This window comes from Fukomys damarensis, unplaced genomic scaffold (assembly GCF_012274545.1).
Source record: "Fukomys damarensis isolate Sample0158 unplaced genomic scaffold, DMR_v1.0_HiC HiC_scaffold_15, whole genome shotgun sequence".
NCBI classification, from domain to species: Eukaryota; Metazoa; Chordata; class Mammalia; order Rodentia; family Bathyergidae; genus Fukomys; species Fukomys damarensis.
The window spans coordinates 39402988-39423406 of NW_022900927.1; positions in this window are offsets into that span (position 1 = coordinate 39402988).

The window sequence follows — 20419 nt, forward strand, 5'->3', positions numbered from 1 at the left end:
GAAAAAAAAAAAAAAAAAAAAAAAAAAAAAAATGGAATTTTGAAAATGTCACCACACTACCCTGCAAAGTCAGATCACCTGGTTCAAACCTTGCTTAAACCCTTACTGGCAGTGCAACTTTGGACAAATGACAGAACTTCAGTAATGTTCAGATTTCTCATGTGTTAGTATGTTTTTTTTACTACAATTAAATATCAGATAGGCTAACTTTATAAAGAAAAGAGGTTTATTTAGCTCACAGTTTGGGAGGTCAAAGGGCAGGATGCTGACATTGGCTAAATTCTGATGGGGATTTACTTGCTGCCAGTGTCCCAAGGTGTCACATGGCATCACATGGCAAGAGACAGAGAATGCCTATGTTGGTGACTGCACATCTGGTTTCCGCCCTTTTTATGAAGCCACCAGGATTCGTGGATGTTACGCTAATAATCTTACTAAAATCTCACCTCCTAAAGGCCCACTTGTAAACATCATAGTCAGATTAAATTTCTACTCTTTTATTACCATTAGCATATGACCTCGGGGGTTAAATGAATGTATAGGAGAACAGACCATATTCAAACCACAGGACTTCACCTTTAAAAAGGAATAATACCACACATTGCATAAAGGAAATATCTAATAAAAGTGTTCTCTATATAATTACCATTGAAGAAGCTTTACCTTGAAAGTAGAAACTTTCAATTAAGTATAAACTTAATTTTAGTTGTTATAAACTAACTTTCTTTCTTTCTTTCTTTCCTTCCTTCCTTCTTTCCTTCCTTCCTTTCTTCCTTCCTTCTTTCTTTTTTTGGTACCGGGGATCAAACTCAGAACCTTGCATACAGTAAACTTTCTTTTCTCCTGTTTAAGTTGTATCAGTATTTACAGGAATCAGACCATTTCCTGTTGCTCTAATGAAATACCTGAGATTGGGAAGTTGATAAAGAATAAAAGTTTAATGGTTCATGATTCTGGAGACTGCAAAATCCAAAAGTATGTTGCTGGTATCTCAGCTTCTGGGGCCTCATACTGAATCACAACATGGCAAAAAAAAAAAGTGGAAAAACAATCCATGTGTGTATAAGGGAAACAAAACATAAGGGTTAGCTTTGTTTCATAATGACCCCATGGTGATGGTACCTAATCCAGTCCTGAGAATGAGACCTCTCCAGAGAAAGGTATTAATCCCTCTTAACAACCTAATTACATCTTAGAGGCCCCACCTTTCAATATCACCATAGCAGCAAATTTCAACGTGAAGTTTGGAGGGGACAAACCATAACAAAAGAGGTCAGTGGTAGTATTTTTAGTAGGTGATGTGTATGTTGTATTCCTTAGAGCTTCTTCAAGGCAAGTTCTCTTTATTCCACGTCAAGCACAGTGTCTGGCACAGAGTAGGTACTTAATAAACATTTGTTAACTAAACAATTCAGTGAATCTATGAAATGTGGTGAAAGCATTTCCCTAGGGCAATTCTTTATCACCTCATATTTCTTAGCGGCCAAAAATTAGAGCTATTTTTAAAGCAGTGCTTCCAAATACTAACATCTGAACCTGTGGATCTTGTTTTTGTCTATGCTCTTATTTGCATTATGAAAAGATCTCTGACTGCCTGAATATTCTTTGTTATTTACTTATTAGTTTTGTTTGTTTTGCTCCAGTGGGTAGCAGTGGCATAACAATTACATTTAAAACATTGGATTATTTATGAATGTTAGTATTTTTTAGGCAAGAAAATAACCAGAAAAAGAAACAGATCTCATCAAGTCTAAGAAATCAATTTTGTGTTTCTGAAACCTGAAAATAGAATTTAAGCACTTTTTAAACAGTAGATTGATACTTTTCTCTTCCCAAAAATTGAGCTGTTCAACAACACTCCTTGTTTGGAAATTTAGCCTTTGTTTGGAATGACATGCATTGTTCATAAATCCAAAATGTATTTATAGATGAAAATGTAACCTGATAGGTAATATGAACCCAACAGTTATCTCTATTACCCTAGGCACGCTCAGGATGAACCAGAAAGGCATGAAAAGAGGGACAATAAAGCAATGATTTAATATTCTGTCATTACAGCCCAGGCAAAATAAATAAATTCCTAAAGACACTAAATTATAGTTTTCTGAACTCTAGGTGAAATAAACTCACTTGATGTCTTCAAGTTTTATTTTTCTAATTTGTTTACTTTTTTTCAGTATCCTCTTTGTTTCTTTGTTCTTAGTTTTAATACTTTTATCTCTTAAATACAATAAACACATTTATTTTAATGTCTTTTTCAGATTGCTCTACTTTTCAAGTATTTATATTGTCAACCACTGGGGCCACCCTGAAATGTTACTGGAAACCTCTGCAGTAGGCTCCAGTCTCCTGTCCAGTGTATGACACAGGCCAGAGGGGAAAAAAAACTAAAAGATAGAACTAAAAGAGACAGAAAGTGGAGCACAAGGATGAACAATGTCAATATAATTAACAAAGCTGCTGGCCAGTCCAAGACACTGATTATTATTGGTAATCAACTGGGGTAAGGCAAGCTATGTGCAAGGATAGTACAACGTGCAAGGATGCATAGTCGTGCAGTTTCTATGGAAATTAATGTAAGCAAGCCTTGTGAAGAACCAAAGAATTCTTGAGTTAGGAACAGAATAGACAAAATATATGGCTGCAATTAGAATGCTGTCCTTCTAGTTAGAAGGTTTTAGTTTTGGGAACAGAATTTGGATGCAAGTTACTCTGACCTCAGCATAAAGACTTTGGCCAGACTCACTTCTATAAACACGCCAATTGTAGGGTTAAGTCTTTACAGCCTGCATTGCTTACAGGTATAATCAACATTGGTTTGAGCATAATCAATATTGTGGACTTCCACAGTCAACTTTCCAGATAGATAGATGATAGATAGATAGATAGATAGATAGATAGATAGATAGATAGATAGATTTTGTTGGTTTTGTTTTTCTCTAAAACCTTGATTAATCCACCACCAATTTTTAGAAGAAAGGTCCATACTAAATTAATCAGCTTTACCGTCAGAATTAGGTGGTTTGATTATCTCTGAATACAGAGAAAGTTAGACTACATGGAATGTTCCTTCTTAAGAAGCTTTTTGTATTTCTCCTATAGTGCTCAGGCCAACAAATTCTCAATCATGAATTTACTAATATCTGAATACAGATCCTTAGATTGTCTTTCAGTCTTGATTTTCAAAATAAACAAAGTTTCATCATAAATAAATGTATTTGAGGGCTGGGATTTTAACTCCATGGTTCTACTGCCTGCCTTGAAAACGCAAGGTCCGAGTTCGATCCCCAGTACCATAAATAAATAAATAAACAAATAAATAAATGCATTTGAAAGCTTATTTATACTGTAATACTAGATTTATTAATGATATATCATAATAGCTATTCTTTGTGTGAAGATATCTGAAGCACAAGTCTTAGTTCTTTGGAGGAAATTAAATCAACAAGGAATACTCACAGCATGTCATTACACAAGAATAAATAGTTTGGGCTGTATATCCTTTAAAAAAACATACAATATTTTCTCCTGCTTTCATTAATAAAGTATTAAACAATACATAATAGGAATAAAAGTGCTAAAGGTGTAGGGGAAGTGGGAAGGGTAGGGAAAAGGAAATAAGGGAAAAGAAAAAAATATGAGAAAATGAAAAAAATGGAAATAAAGTTTTTGTAAATAGGGAAGGAAGGAGAGGATGAAGGGAGTGCAGGGGTATGGGGAAAAAAATGAGAACCAAGACCTGTCATGTAAAGGTACAAGATCCCAATGATGAATGTAACTGTACTGTATACCTAAAATGTACCAATAAACTCAACAAGGGGGAAAAAAAAAAAACTAATGAGTCCTTTTTAAAATTCTGATTTCCACAGTTATCTATATAATGTTATGAAAGCTCTCCAAAAAACTGATCTAATTTTATTACTTGAAATCTTATATCATGAAACATTTAAGTGTCCACATGCCAAACCTTGTGAGAAACAAAAATAAATATGACATGATCTTTTATGCCTTCCAGATATAAACAGACAGATACGATTATATTTTGGTAGATGTTACAATGTACATATCTGATCCAGAGTCATGGAATCTGGGAGAAGAAATACCTTACTCACGGCCTGGAAGATGTAAAGGGTGCATCACTAGAATATTATGCGGATAAGCAATATGTTCAAAGCATGGTGTGGTGGAACTAGCAAACTTTAGTGGCATTGCAGTCTGTAGTATGAAGTAGGGAGTAACAAGAGAAATAGGTTGGAGCTCACTATGGAGGGCTTCAAACTTTATCCTTGACATTGTGGAAAGCCATTGAAAAGTTTTAAGCAAAGATAGGATAAAATTAAATTTGAATTTATGTTTGTATATGATAACTTTGAAAGGCTGGATGCAAAGACAGGGATGCCAGTGAGAAGGCTATTATAACACTCCAGATAAAAGGTTGTAGCAAGAGAGATGAAGGCAGAGAGAACAGAATGAGAAATATTTAGAAAGTAAAATCATTAGGGCTTGGATATTGTTAAGGTCTAATCCAGAAAACAAAAGGAAAAGGAAAGTCTTGGGGGATTCCAAGGTTTTTGATTTTTAGCGTTCCAAGAGGTACTGTATAGGTGCCATTAAGTGAGCTCAGATAGACAGAAGGAAAAGCAGATGTAGGCAAACTAATGAGCTTTAAATGCCATTGGGAATCCAGACAAAAAAGCATATTGCTCAGGTGAGAAGGCTGGGCTGGAGAATGAGATTCTTGCATCATAGATATTGGTTGAAACCACAAACAAGCTGAGAATATCTGAAGAGAGTACGCAGAGAAGATTCCTGACTATACTCCAGAGATTGTCAGTGATAGGGAGAAATGGTTGATAAGATGAAAGGAAACTGTCAAGAATGGGAAAAGTCCAGAGCCAAAACTCAGAATTTTAGTAAACAAACTGTATGGGGTGCAGGTGTGCACACGTGTGTGTGTGTGTGTGTGTGTGTGTGTATGTGTGTGTGTGTGTGTGTGTCTTTTATTTCTAATGCTGATCCCATATAGATGCTTCTAAGATAATTCTATTCACTATCCTCACAGTTGAAAAGAATTCCTGGCAGAGATGGGGCTTTTTAACTTGTTGCAAGTCTTAAAAGCAAAAAAATCATGGAAATTGTGAGGTGCACATCATTCTATTAAAGAAGGAGAGTTTCATTGCACAGCTCATTTTCTTATCAGGCAGCAGGACGGCACAATTATTGTTAATATTTATTATTAATAAAAGGCCTAAAAACCACTTTTTGAAGAGAAAGATAACCCTGTATCCCTAAAGTAACTATAACTCCCTGCTATTATACAAATTGAAAACCAGGAGGCAAATTTTAATTAAAAATATTTATAGCAAGGAGAATGGCAGCTGCCAGTTTCTCTCACCATTCCTGAATGCATTCTGCAGCTGGCCATAATTCTCCATTTCAATCAGCTTAACCAATAATAACAGCTGTTCATTAGTCAGGGGACATTTTATTGGCACTCATGTGGTATGTCGTACAGACTGGTAAAGAAGTCTTTAATATGAGCAACTTTCAAGAAGACCACCTGGGATTTGATAGATCGTTGTTTAAAGGTCTTGTGTTTCCTTAAATAAGTAAAAGTTCTTTTACCTTGAAAGTGTCTCCCTCTTCCATAAAGCCTCAACATGTCAATAAATTTTCTAATTTCATTTAAAACCATAAGAACACTTTATACTACATTAAACAAAGCTATGAACAACATAACAGGAAAGGGAAGTACGAAGCATTTACCGGTATATGCAAGGATTAATTTAATGTAACAGTTATGGGCCTTCTTAAGGGATCATTTTGTTGGGGTTTTTTTTTCTTTTTTGAGACATAGTCTCGTTATATAGTTTAGGTTGGCCTTGAACTCATGAACTCATGAACTCACTAGTAGCCCAGGGTGGCCTTGAACTATCAGCCATCCTCCTGTCTCAAAATCCTGAGGGCTAGAATTACAGGCATGCACCACCACACCTGGCCAGGGATGATGTTCTTAAAGAAAACAGCAATCTTGTTGAAAACTTTATAGAATTAGTTTTGTTGTCAGTATTTGCTTACTAAATTGTCAGTGTTTCCGTATCTAGTGAGGTATTCTGTTCTAGCTATGAAAAAATTTACATATTGGAAGCCAACTGAATTTTGATTATACCAACTTTCTTGCTTTATCTTCTTCCATAAACTGTGCTTTATGCTTGGATAAGCTTCTGTGAACACGAGAAGTGTCTTGCATTTTAATTAAAATGAATTGAAGTTGCTTAGACTGATGACACACATGATAAGAAATTTAGCAAACTTATGATGTTTGAGGGAACAAACTGCTGACTCGTTTGGAAGAAATCCATAGACTGCTGCTTAGGGTTTATGGATAGGGACAACATTGCCGAGTTACATTCTCACTGGAATAAAACAGGTCAGGAGAGTACAGCTAGATAAGTAAAGAGGAAAAAAGGGGGTTTCTCAAAGAAAAAAATATAAAATAGTAATGTTTCCAGGGGCAACAGCACAATAGCAAAACAACAATAACACAAATTTTTTAAAAGACAATTTAAATTTCATTCTTATCAACAGATCAAAGTACCCATAAATGGGACATGCTCTTGGTTTTCAGTATGCTTAGAACTCCTTTGGTATAATCCCTTCTACAGAATATTCCCAGATTCTACCTATTAGGAACTATTATTTATAAAATTCAACTCTATACCCTAGGTCAATTTAATTACTAGTTTTATTTCCAAAATGTCTTATAAAATAAACTGTTTATTTGGAGAATGTGTTGAGTTAGTTATAGGTTAAACTAAAAAGGATACCAAGGTAACTTGATAATTTTTTTCTGCCTTACATGAATTTTTAGATTAAAAAAACAAAATTATAAAAATGGATAGTTTTAGATTGATCTCTTCCCCTTCATATTGAAGTACAATGCTCTGAGCAACACTTTTTTTCTACAAAACAACACGGAACAGACTATGACATTAGTAGGTGAGTATTAGAAACAGCAAGTTGCAAGCTTCAGGATGCCAGAAACCTAAATCTGAACTACAGCTTTCTTATGGCTGCTCTTTTACTTGAACAAAGCCAGTTTGAATTTTGAAATACTTAATGACACAAATCTGAATGAGTTTGTAGCCAGGGATCTTTCTCTTCATCAGACTTTTTTAAAGGGAAGAAGAAATCAAATAGCTTTATTTTTATATTTACTGACTTTAAAGTGCCTTCTCTACTTGGATTTTCTTCTTTGACTTACTCCATTTGAGTTCCTGAACTAAACTTACATGTCAGGCATAAAAATAGACTAGAAACCAAATTTACATTTTCTGTGGGTCAGAGACAGATTCATTTAAAAATAGATTAGATTTGCAGAAAAATAGGGAATAAAGCCAGAATGATTCATAAGAGAGAAGAGTAACTGATTTTTTAAAGGTAAAAGTGGAAAGATAAAATAAATGGGAACGTAGAATACAATTTATAACAATGGAATGCATTTATTATTTCCCTTATAGGCTTAGAATAACTGACTAATCTGAAGCATTTTGATTTTATCTATTTTAATGAAAAGCCAAAAATATATAAATATGGACCTCTGGGAAGGCAATTTAAGCAGAAATGATAACAAGAGACTCCTTCATTCTTTCTACTACATTTCACTGGACACCCCCACTGAGACCACTTACTGCCTGCTGTGTAATCCACATGTTTATAAAAAGTGCCCATAATTTCCTAATCAGATCAGGACAGAATAATTAACTTCTGCAAAATACAAGTGGATATCTCAGTGCTGTAATTCCATAAGCACCAGGAGGATTATCAGTTAAAGACATCTTCTGATATAGCTATGAAAAAATTCACATATTGGAAGCCAACTGAATTTTGATTATACCAACTTCCTTGTTTTCTTTATCTTCTTCCATAAATTGTGTTTTATGCTTGGATAAGCTTCTGTGAACGTGAGAAGTGTCTTGATTCATTAAATTGGTTGAACTATAGGGCCACGCATCTCCTGTCAATTCAGAGTTGCATAACATTAAAGATAATTTTTTCCTGTCTCTTCACACTTATTTTCTTTAAACCACGATGGATCTGTATGATTTTGCCTGTTTCATTTATTTTATAACTGCCTTGTTTTAGAAAATGAAAGGTATATTGGACTCAGCATTTCTGGATTATCTCAATAATTAGTAGTGGGGAACAAAGAAGAACTCAGAAAATTGCAAATAATTCCTTCAACCCCTTCCTTCCAGTTCTCTCCAGATTGGTAAGGGGATGAACTGTTGAGAGGGGGAGGAGGTGGAGGAGAAGGAGGAGAAAAAGAAAAAGAAATCCTGTGTAGCTTAATTGAAAAGAATCTGTACAGCCTGAAAATAGGAAAAGAATAGATATAATAAAATATAAGTTTATGTACACTAATTAACTTTCTCACTTCCACGCAGTATTCTGTTATGAGGAATTAGCTAGGAAAGAGCCTCTGAAATTTTGATTTCCTTCTGTTTACTCATAATATATTTCTTTATTCTTTCAAACTAAAACTGAAGCAAGCCTTAATTTCAATTTCCAAAAGTTTTTAAGTAAATTAGATATGTCCAGTTATTTACAGAGAGTTGTATAGATAGAAAATTACAAATCGGCTTTGTCATTTTTTAAATTTATTTTTCATATAACAGTTTTTGTGAGCCTTTGTATAAGCAAAATATATCTTTAATTCATTGGTAGGAAAAATATCTGCTTCACTTACTGGCATAAGGTTTTAGCCACTTTATGTTATTTTTATTTGGTAAACAACTAAAAATGTCAGTTTTATAGTAAATGAAAAACAAACATTTCTGAATATTGGGCTTTCATATTGCAACTTTTCTATCAAATTGATAAAAAGATAAAAGAAGAGGGAAAATTGAGGAGGCGGGGGTGGAACCATTGTTTTAGATATCAGATACATTCAGATCCCAACTTTTACTGAATTTGCATCATGTACCCAGAGAAGTACAAGGTTCTGGGTAATAGTAAGAGAATTATAGACAATTGAAATGGCCAGGACATTAATATTCTACATGGTGAAGTAAATAAACCCACATAGGTAAGCTGAAAACCTGAGGCACCAATGAGAAGTGTCATTAATAAGGACCTTCGGGGAGAGCGTTCATGGTGTGAGATCACTGAGAAATCTTGAAAAGAGAAAAAATGATTGTGACTGAAAAACGTTATTATTCTCTATGTGGAAAAATTAAAAGGATGATATTTTGGGTAAATAAAAGACAAAGTGAAGAGCACCGGTAAATCAAGGGATAATAAGGATCTAACTCGGCTAAAGTAAAGCATGTGGGCTGGATAATGAGAGTAGATAAGGAAGAGTAGGGGACACAGAGATTTTGGAGGACTTTAAAAGTCAGATGGAGGAGCCCAGGGGGAATGAAGTCCAAATCTTTTCTTTTTTCTTTTCTTTTCCTTTCCTTCCTTTCCTTTTCTTTTCTTTTGGCCATGGGCAGTTGCTGAGGGGAAAAGAGCTCTGGAGAGATTAGATTGCTAAATTAGAAGGAAAGGTTTTTATTCAGACAAAATCAAGGCAGTAAACTATTCCAGAGAGGTTTGATCTCCTGAATTTCTTCCTGTGCATATACCAAGGCTCTTCGAAATCCAGTTTATCCAGATGTATTTAATCAATTTATGTTAATACATAAGGTAAATAACATGTATGAAAATCTCAGAACTTTTTACTTAAATCACTACATCTCAAAAAATTTCCTATCTTCAGTGTTTGGAGCTTTATAAATTAAACAAACAAGAGGCAAAAAGTACACAATTTTATTTTTCATGCATTAATTTTGACAGAAACGCCAAATCTCATTTTAACAAAGGACAGCAGGATTAGCCTTCAGGAATGACAGATCATAAGGTAGTGACTAAAAATTTATGAGAGAACTAATGGAAGATAAGGGTTATTTTAGTAAAGATTGCTTATGCAAAATCATTTTGCTATTGATTGCATATTTCAAGTCATAAAAGTTGATCTTTTCTTGATAGTATGACAAGGACTACTTTTGTAATAGAAATTTAATTCCTGTTTTTAGGTAGATAGGGGAGTACAGAGAACTCTTCCTATATCTGGTGAGTCTCACTTGCCTTCAACTCAAAATAATTTTGATAGTAATGTGATATAATGTACATTGTCATATTCTGTTCACCTTCATTAGCATATGTATACACAATTCTAAATTTATAGATGGCTAACTGCTATTGCTACCCCATGGTCACAACATGTTAATACTGAGCCGCAGTATTTCCAAGTGTAAATCCAAATTTAAATCCTATTCTATTTCCTGAAATCATTCTTTCATTTCTTTATGCCAACACAGATATTTTATTTTTTTCCTTTTTATTGAGTTTATTGGTGCATTTTAGGTATACAGTACAGTTACATTCATTACTGGGATCTTGCACCTTTACATGACAGGTCTTGGTTCTCATTTTTTCCACTTGTCCCTGACCTCCCTTCACCCCCTCCTCCCCACAGATACTTTATTTTGAAAGGAAGCATTTGTACACAATTACTTATCAATATTTTAATTTTAAAACACATCTATATGTAGCTAATTTTAGGAATTTTCATAACTCCTCCCAAAAGAAAAAACAGGTAAAATATAAACACTTAAAAATAACAAGTGAAAACATACAAAATGCTAGATCAATGAGTATCCATTAAAAAATCTATTAGATGGCATATTTTATAAAAATTATACAGTATTTTTGCTAAAAATGAAAACTTTCTATTTAATATGCATAACTCATGCAATTAATTGCCCTAGCAAATATAGTCTATTTGGATCATTTTTAAAAGTAGGATCTTAAATAGTACAAAATTCTATGTAAAATGGGCCTGGGGATATGGCCAAGTGGTAAAGCACTTGTCTAGCACATGTGAGGCCTTGAGTTCCATCTTCAGAACAGGAGAGCAAAGAAAGCAAGAAAGCAAGAAATAAAAAATTTTTGGAGAGGCAGCCTGGAATAGCTATGTTTATAGCAGCATGATTCATAATAGTGAAATCTTGGACAAGGCCTATATGCCCATGGACAGATGAATGGGTTAAGAAAATGTGATAGTTAAAGACAATGGAGTACTACTCTGACATAAAGAAAGATAAACTTGAGTCACTTGTATCAAAATGGATGCACCTTGTGATCATAATGTTCAATGAAATAAATCAGACCTGAGCTTAAATATCATATAATTTCTCTTACATTAGAAACCCAAAATATAAATAAATCGAAGAGAAAAATAAAAGATAGATAATAGTAAACAGGAGTGTCTTGGGTTTTTGTTTTTTTCCTGAGACAAAATATCTAACACCTACAAGTTAAGAGAAGAAAGGTTTATTTAACTCACAGTTTATAGAGGATTTAGACTATAATCGGTTAGCTCTAAGGCAGGGTGGCCCAACAGACAGGCATTACAGAGGAGAAATAGTTTTTAGGGCCAGGGATTTAGCCCTGTGGTTCTGCCACCTGCTTTGCAAGCACAAGGTCCAAAGTTGGATCCCCAGTACCAAAAAGAAAAAGAAAAACCAAAGAAACAGTTTTTGTTGGGCAGAAAGTAACAAAACAACAAGGGTTGACCACAGCTCTTTTATTTTTTTCTCTTATCTAGGCTATTTAGGATTGGTAGCACTCACACCCTTAATCTTAGTTCCCTTGATCTTAGCATTGTATCTCATATGTGTATTTGAATCAAATGTGTATCTCAGTTCACACATTTTCGATGCAGCCACCTTTGAAAGAGCCCCACCTATGATCCCATGGGGCTTTAGAGGGAACATCTAGACACAAGCTGTAATAGAGAGATAGATCTTCTGTTGAAAAAAAAAAAAGAAGGGGACCAAGAGACGGAGGGAGTAGGAAGGGAAAGGGAAACAGATGAAAAAAAGAATCAAGATGTGTCATGTACACGAACTGACTCCCCACAGTAAATGTAATGAATCTAATCAAGTACTGTAAATACGTACTAATCAAGAAAGAGAGGAAAAAAGGAAAGAAAAAGAAAAATAGAGAAAAACTTTTTATAGGTTCTCACATAAAATGAACCCATCAAATCAAATTAAATTTGGCCTGACAATTCCTCTTTAGCAAGAGCAAGCCCCTTACATAACAAACCACAATCTAACCCAGGAAATGAACTGGTGGAAAGCATAAGGTAGGAGTAACAACATCTGAATCTCAGCCAATCACAGCAGCCAAACTTCAGACAGCCACAGGCGGCTACTATTCAAATAGTGCTCAAATGAGGAAATAGTAACCCACACCCAATCGGCTGTCTCGGTACCTCACTGTTTTCTGCACCTCACTTCCATTTTCCTTGCATAAAAGCTTTCAGACTCTTTTGCAATCCCAGAGCTCTCTGAACCTATTCTGTAAGGACTGCTCAGTTCTAGAATTGCAAATAAAATCCAGTGAGTTTCTTTGTTTGTTGTAATTCTGTCTTTTAAAACTTTCTAGTGTCTGTGAAATCAATACAAATATAATTATACCTAGCATATGTTTCATTTGGTCAACAAATGTTTATTAAATGCCTAATAAGTATGAGACACATGTAGGCTCTAAAAAAAAGTCTAAAGAATTTGGAGATGATCACACAGAGGACAGCTCAATTGCTTAAGGACTCAGATAATATAAATATATGAAACAGACTTGTAAGAAAATGGTGAGTAGTTCAGTTCTGGCTGTATGTACATAAACATCCCACTCTGAAAATATTCCAAAGTAATCGGTGAATAGTTAATATATTTTCATAAGTTACTTTGCATCTTTAGTCTGAGATAGTTGCATGCTGGTGTTTAGTAATTGGCTTTTTGAAGAAGTTTTGAAACTGCAGTATTTACCAATTTCTGGAGGGTAAAGACCTTCAGAAGCCACCAGAGGGAGTTGATTTTCAAGCTACTTGGCTGTTTTCAAACCAGGGAAGGGACGTCACTGAAAACAATTTAGGAAGAGTTGCATAAGAGTATACCGTTATACAGCCTTTTACCATACATATGGATAAAATAGACAAATCATCTCAAGAGCACAGATGACAGAAAATTGCGATAGAAGTAATTAAGGAAGTGATGTTTTGAGTATTTATCACTTTGTTTTCATATAATTTATTTGATTGTCTGTTTCTTTTCTTTTTTTTTTCCCCAATGTTGTTGGTATACCAAAATAGGTGACAACTGACTCCTTACAAACTAGTTGGAAAATAGATGTAAAAAGCCAATGTAGTTTTAAACTAGGCAAGCAGAAATGAGGTTACGTGAGGCACACATATAATGGTTTAATTTGATATTCATAATATTTATAAAGAACTTAAAACAGGAAGCTCTTTCTCTAATTTCTAATTTATTCTTCACAATAACAGTATGAAGCTCTATTACTGTTATGCATTTCTAATAGCTAAAGTAACAGGCGGTGAGAAAGAAAACAAATTTTTCAATGGAAAAGCAAGAATTAACCCCAGTTTTGTTTGCCTCAAAAGCCCATGCTCTTAAACACTGCTCAATGAGACCTTACAGCTCTTCAAAGCCACTCACATCTTGGACTTAAAAGAGCAGTGGATTTACTCCTTTTTTAAGATTTACGTTAGTAAATATATGTGGAAATAGTAAATGACAGACTGAAATAAGTACCTTTGCTTTGACCCTCTTGCAACTAAATACTGAGAAAGTATGTACATACTCCTTGGATTACTACATTGTTTATTCTCCATGTAATTATTTTCATCTAGGCTTTTCAATTGCTCAGAAATAAATAAAACTTGGTGACTAAATGCTTTTTTAACAACTTCCTAGATTTCCAACAGTTGTTCTGGGAAGTGTGGGGTCAGATCTCTCCACTTGTCTGAGTGATTAATTAGATTTAATTTCATGCTGTTGTCTCCGACATCCTTTCCCTTCCCCAGTGACTAATACCTCTGCTACAAAGTCTAAACAAATGGCCACAGTATCTAATTTTTATTTTTGGATGTTTTCCCCAGCCAAAATGCATAGGGCCTCTTCACAGACAGCAGTTCGGAAATTCCTGGCTAGGATTCCTCCCCTTAACAGCCGCACTTGAAATGGCTAGATGGCCCGTTGACGGATCCCCAGGATGGCGTCATGCCAGCCAAAAAGTTGCCAAGCTATTTGAATCAAGAATAGGCACCAGGTAGTGATAAACACAGATGGGCAGCCTGCAAAACAACTCTGTGAGGGGCCGTATCTTCTTCAGGAAGTACCTTTGTGCCAGCGCTAGAGCATTAACAAACACCACATGTCTCTTTTCTACACTTGACATCTGTGGACACTTGGAGTATGTGACAAAAGGAGGAAGAGAATGAGAGTGGAAAGGAAGACTAGGGAGTTTATAGGTGCAGCTAACAAACCAGAGAGAGGTGAAGTCCAGCTGAGGCTCCAGAGTCCATTAGTAAGCACGCCTCACTGACTTCTTTAGCCTGTGACGCCAATGCTAACAGTTGCTTCGTTTCAAGGCCAGAGTTTAGCACAATGGGAGGATGAGATCAGGGATGGACTGGTCAAATCTTTATTTCTAGTCATGGTATAGACCCCCCAGATGGTTCCATTCCTCAATATGTCACATGGCCACCAGGTGAAACTTTAGGGTGAGAAACAGCCCCTTCCCAAGACAAATTCACCAAAAAAGTGACTTTAAACATGTCACGAACCCAGGACACTGGCAAACTGAGGAGGCAAAAAACCACGGCTGTTCAGAAGGTTCCAGACATCCAGACAGGCTTGACATAGCTTTAGTAAATTAATCAGTGAAATAAAGATGTCTAGTGGTCTAAATATGTGTACAAGTATGGGAAGACTTCAGATTCAGGATTTGTAGGACTGAAACTCTGCCCTGTGGTTAATTTAAGGCTCAAGAAGGTTAACAACTGGCTTAAGTATCATTTTACAGATAATCCCCAATTTCCTGATCTGTAAATTGAGAATTAAGTTAAAACCTATCTCACAGTTTTATTAGGCTCAACTGAGAAAATCTGCTTAAGAAGTACTTATTAAACGGAAAAATTCTACAAATTTATCATTGGATCTTTCTGAAAGAAGCTCATTCCTTTGTAAAAGTGAGTTCTTACACTAATCATCATTAGTACTTTTCAAGACTAATATATACAAAACAATTTAAAAGACATGACTCCGGTATTGACACTGTGATTGTTTTTAAATTGGTAGTGTTTTAGAAGTAGTAAACTTGGGATACCATAACTTCAGACTACCAAAGAATTTATTTCACTTTTTAAAAAGTCAACCCACCTTTATAACTATACAAATCCAAGGGGGGAAAAATCCATCTGAAAAACCACTGCTTATTTGTAACCCAAAGTAGTATCCATTTTATTTACCTGACACACTGTATATGTATGTCTTTTGGCTCAGTTACAAAATCTTTATCCTCAGAGGAAGAGATTTATATTATGCTTCTTAGTTACAACTTTATATAACCTTGCCTTTTGAACCTCCTGGTGGTATTTTTTTTTCTCATTGAATTTACTGGTACATTTTAGGTATACAGTACAGTTACATTCATCATTGGGATCTTGTACCTTTACATGATAGGTCTTGGTTCTCATTTTTTCCCCTTGTCCCTTCTTTAGGTTGGGGAAGGTAGGTGCAACCTGGGCTGTTTTTCCTATCTCCAACAGGATTTTTATACCAGGAAGAAATTTTCCTTTGTTCTTTAGGTTATTCCCCTATTCCACAAAGTGTTCAAATCATTTTAGTCAATTCCAAAGTATAATTGCAAAAAAACACTTTGAACACTGGCAATGATATTGGTATATGAATATTGTCTACCAAAGAAACCACATTGAAATTTCTGACATTTTCGCAAGTATAAGTGTTGATATATCCATTTCTAAACAAGTCTGTTGAAATGTTTATTTTAAAGCAAATGTATGTGTTATCTGTTAATAAATCTCATTTTCAGAAAAACCAAAGTTAAGAAACTTTAAAGGATTCTATTAATTGATGTTTAAATGAGTTTCCCAGCTCACCAGCTAGTGAGTCATTATCAACCTCTGAAGAAATACACAGTGAATCCAGAAAGTCTGCTTTACAATGTTGTAATTTTAAACAGATGGCAAGAAATGTATATGACATTAGCAGTACAAAGTGATTTTCAAATTTTGAACCTATTTTTCAACCTTAGAAATTCACTCCAACTGATTCTATTTTTTATTTCTGTATTTCTATATTTATTTGTTTATTGGTACTGGGGATGGAACTCAGGACCTTGCATTTGCATTATTTTCTAGTTTTATATTTGTATAATCTCCAATTTACAAGGACTATTAGGCAGGGACATCTATCTACTAGTTTCTCTTTCATAGTATCTAACATGGTGCCCACTACATAATAAACTATTTGATAAATGAATGAATATATACAGAAAATTTTAAATATGAGACAGTATAAATAAACAAAAAAAGGCTTGTGACTTGTTAATACATATCAAATCCGATCAAATGCTTATTTACTATGTTCTTTTGCAAAGAAATCAGGTATTTTGGTTTTGAGAACCCTGAGAAGCAAGTAGTCATAGTCACCTCAGAAAAACCTGAGCTGAGGACACTGCCTGGGGATTACTGTTGTTGTAGAATTATTTTTAGTTCTTCTGTTTAGTTAAATGCATTCCTTTGTGGGGAATTTAAAGTGCTGCTTTCACGTGGCTGCTTAATTGACACAATCCCAGGAGCGGTGTAGGGACGGGATTATCACCTTATTTCATGAATGGGGAAGCTGGGGAAGCTTGACTCATTCAAGGCCATTCCGTGGCTTTTAGGAGACAGAAGGTTAGAAACGCTTTTCCTATTCTTGATGTTTCTATTGTGCGAAACTGCCACTAACTTTAGCATCAGAGTAGTCACAGCTTGATTGTTGCTGAGACATCCAAACGTTCACAGACCTGAAGGTCTTGTGGCTATACATCAGGGAGCTGCCAAATGAGGAATGTACTGGCTTAGATTCATTTTACCTCCTACCAGTAGTGTGTGCTTCCTGGCTGAGCTAATATGAATTTTTTTTTCAGAACTTGCTACAAATGTTGGGGGCCCCATGCAAAGTAAAAGCATTGGCTCCTACTTTAAAAACGAAGAACTTCAAGGATTCTGCAGAATAATGAACCAAGCTCGGGGCTTTTCTGAAATGCTTGCTCACAGAAGCAGCTTTGTCCTTGCTCTTTGCCTGTTATCTTCCAGATCCTCATCAAGTTTTATTTAACTGCTGCATCTGTCTTCTCTCCTTGCTTTAAGCAACATCCTATTCAGCATATCTTCTATGCTGATATTGGGGTGACATTTTACAAATAAAAATCAGTTGATGTTATTATCATGTTTAAAATCTTTCAATGATTCCTCTCATGTCCTGTATAGGATAAAATTCTTAGGCTTCTCTTTCATCTAGTGCTGCATAACAAGCCACTCCAAAACTCAGAGGTTTAAAGAAACCACCATGAATTTATCCCCAGTGCTGGTTTTGGCAGTTGAGGAAGAATTTATCTGGGAAACTTGTCCCTGCTCCCTGGGCATAAGGTGGGCTCACTTGTGTTTTGTGATCAGGGTGCAGTTCAGGTAGAAGCAGGCTGGCCCCAGATGGCAGTTGTATGGGGTTTTTGGCAGTGTGTCTTAGTTATTCTTCTCATTGTTGAGGCAAAATACACAACCCCCATAGTTAAAAGAGGAATTGTTTATTTTGGCTCAATTTGTAGAGGTTTTCTGTTCACAGTCGGCTAGCTCCAAGGCAGGGTGGCATAGCAGAGGAGAAAGGTCCAAGGCAAGCAGACAGGTGAGAGCACATTATCCCTCTTTCTGTTCCTTATATTTTATGCAAGACACCACCCTAGGGCATGGACAGCATGACTCATACCTTTAATCCTAGCCAGAACTATGCCAAGCCAATCAGTGGACTGATTTAGTAATCACAAACCCTTGACCCCAGCGCCATATCCTCTAGATCCTTCCACCTCAGTAAGGTCCCCTATGACTGCATGAGGCTTTGGGGGATAAGACACAAGTCACAGCACATTGGGTGCCTCATTTCACTCCACATAGACTAGCAGACTGGGAATCTACACCTGGGAATAAAAGTGGAAGCTGGAGATGCTTCAGCCCATAAACTCCACAATGTCCCCTACGCCACATTCTATTTCTCAAAACAAGTCAAAAGGGCAGCTCAGATCTGAGATGTTGGAGAAATAGATCTCTCCTCCTGACAGAAGGAGAAGCAGTATCACATTACAGAGGGCTGTGATACAGGAATGGGAGGAATTGCTGGCAATATTTTACAGCCTATCACAGTTTGCTGTGCGAGTATTTCCATCGCGTGAGCCAAGTCACTGATGCTGTGCATGTATTATTGCATTTAATCCTCCTAATTCTATATACTGAAGGTCATAGGAGATGTTATGGTTTATATCTAGATATTTCCCCTAAACTGTATGAGCTCATAGGTGGGGCTTTTGGAGGGTCATTGGTCATGGGGGAATGACACTTTTCAGTGGATTAGTACACTGATGAGTTAGTTTCTAGCTTAATGCGACTTGGGAGATGAAGCCTGGCTGAATGAAGTGGGTCACTGGGGGTGTGGCCTGGAAGAGTCTGTCTCCCGTCCTCCTGCCTTGAGCTCTCTCTGTTTCCTGCTGCCCTGCTAAGAGCTTTTGTTCCTCTGTGATGCCCTTCTCCATGCTGCCCTGCCTTGGAGCCAGCCAGCTATGGACAGAAACCTCTATAAACTGAGCCAAAGTAAACCTTTCCTCCTTTCACTTGTGGGTGTCAAGTATGTTATCTGTATTTTACAGATGAGGAAACTGAGACATTCAAAAGCTTAACTAGGTCTTACAAGGAAGAATGTGAACTTGGAACTCTAACTCAAGTATGATGGATTCCAAGGTCCTTAACCATTTGTGATTACCCACAGCCATGCAGTGGTTGCCTCACCCTCAGTGTGAGCGTATGCCTTTGGGGCTCTCATATGTTGCTTCCTTTGACAGGAAAAGCTTTCACCTTTTATTTTTCTTTTTCTTTTGTCTCCTTCTCCACATACAAACACAATTCTTAATGAAAACTTTTCTGAGTCCCTCAGGAAGAGTAGGTGATCTATACAATTCTTTACTTGTATTTTTCTTCTACACCATTTGTTCCTTGAGCAGAAATCTTGTCTTCTTTCTCTTTGCAACTGTCAAGCATAGTAAAATGCGTGGTTTTAGTCATTGCTTACTAAATGATGATGGAATGGAATTTTGAAAAGGTTGCTAATTTTGATAATTAAGATTATATTCAGACATGTTCATAATTGATTAAGTAGTCAAAATAGCCCAAACCAGCGTCCATGTGAAGTTGTAGAAAGTCTTGTGCATGTTCCAATTGCATTAGGCGTTCAGTCATTTATTCAATTATTCAGGCTACTTTGGGTACTGCAGCAGGGCACTGCTCCGTGCTTTCATTCATTAAAAACGTTAACAGAGTAAAAAAATCAGCCGGTGTTATATTTAAACAGCATTCAGTTCTATTTTGCTGTGTTTTTGTAATCAATCTGATCTACAATGTGTGTGACTTAATTTAGCACTCATGCCCAATCCTGTTTATTATGAACTATTTTTTTCCTTCTTGCATAAAATGCAAGCCCAGTTGACTTCACACTTACTCTCCTTTTCCTGCTGTGAGCACAGACACAATGCCAGAGGCTACAGCAGCCCTCTTGAGACTATGAGAAACAAGGACTATATAAACACAGAAAAATGATCAATCGTGAAGAAGCTAAACACTCCATGATAGAGGTGAGCTGCTGCTTAAGCCTCCAAACCATCTACACACGAACTTTGTGCCAAGTTAGAAAGGAGAACCATGCTTCCCCCATGACTGGTAAGATTTCCTGTTATTCAGAGCAAAATGCCTCCCAATCTAATATACACAGTTGGACAAAACAGTGTAGAAATTCCATTTTTAAAAAGGTGCATATGTGTGTATGGTGGAGCTGTTTTAGCTAAATAACAATAATGCTGTAACGTAAGTCTTTAAAGACAGGTATATTCAGTTTTGTTTTATTTGCTATAATATCTGCCTAACTCAAAGCAATGATTGGCATATGGTAGGCAGGCCAGCAAAATAAACATTTGTTGACTGAATAAGGAGTTGCCTCCTGAAGTAGATGCCCTAGATTCACTTTTGCAAGATACATTTTTAGCTGGGTCTCTCAAACCTGACTCCACTAAAAATATCTTTTGTTCGTTTTTTGGTTTTTTGAAACAGGGTCTCACTATATAGTTGAGACTGACCTGGAACTCACTATGTAGCCCAGGCTAGTCTCTCGAACTCACAGCGATCCTCCTGCCTCAGCCTCCGGAGTGCTGGGATTACAGGTGTGCACCACCACACCCAGCACTA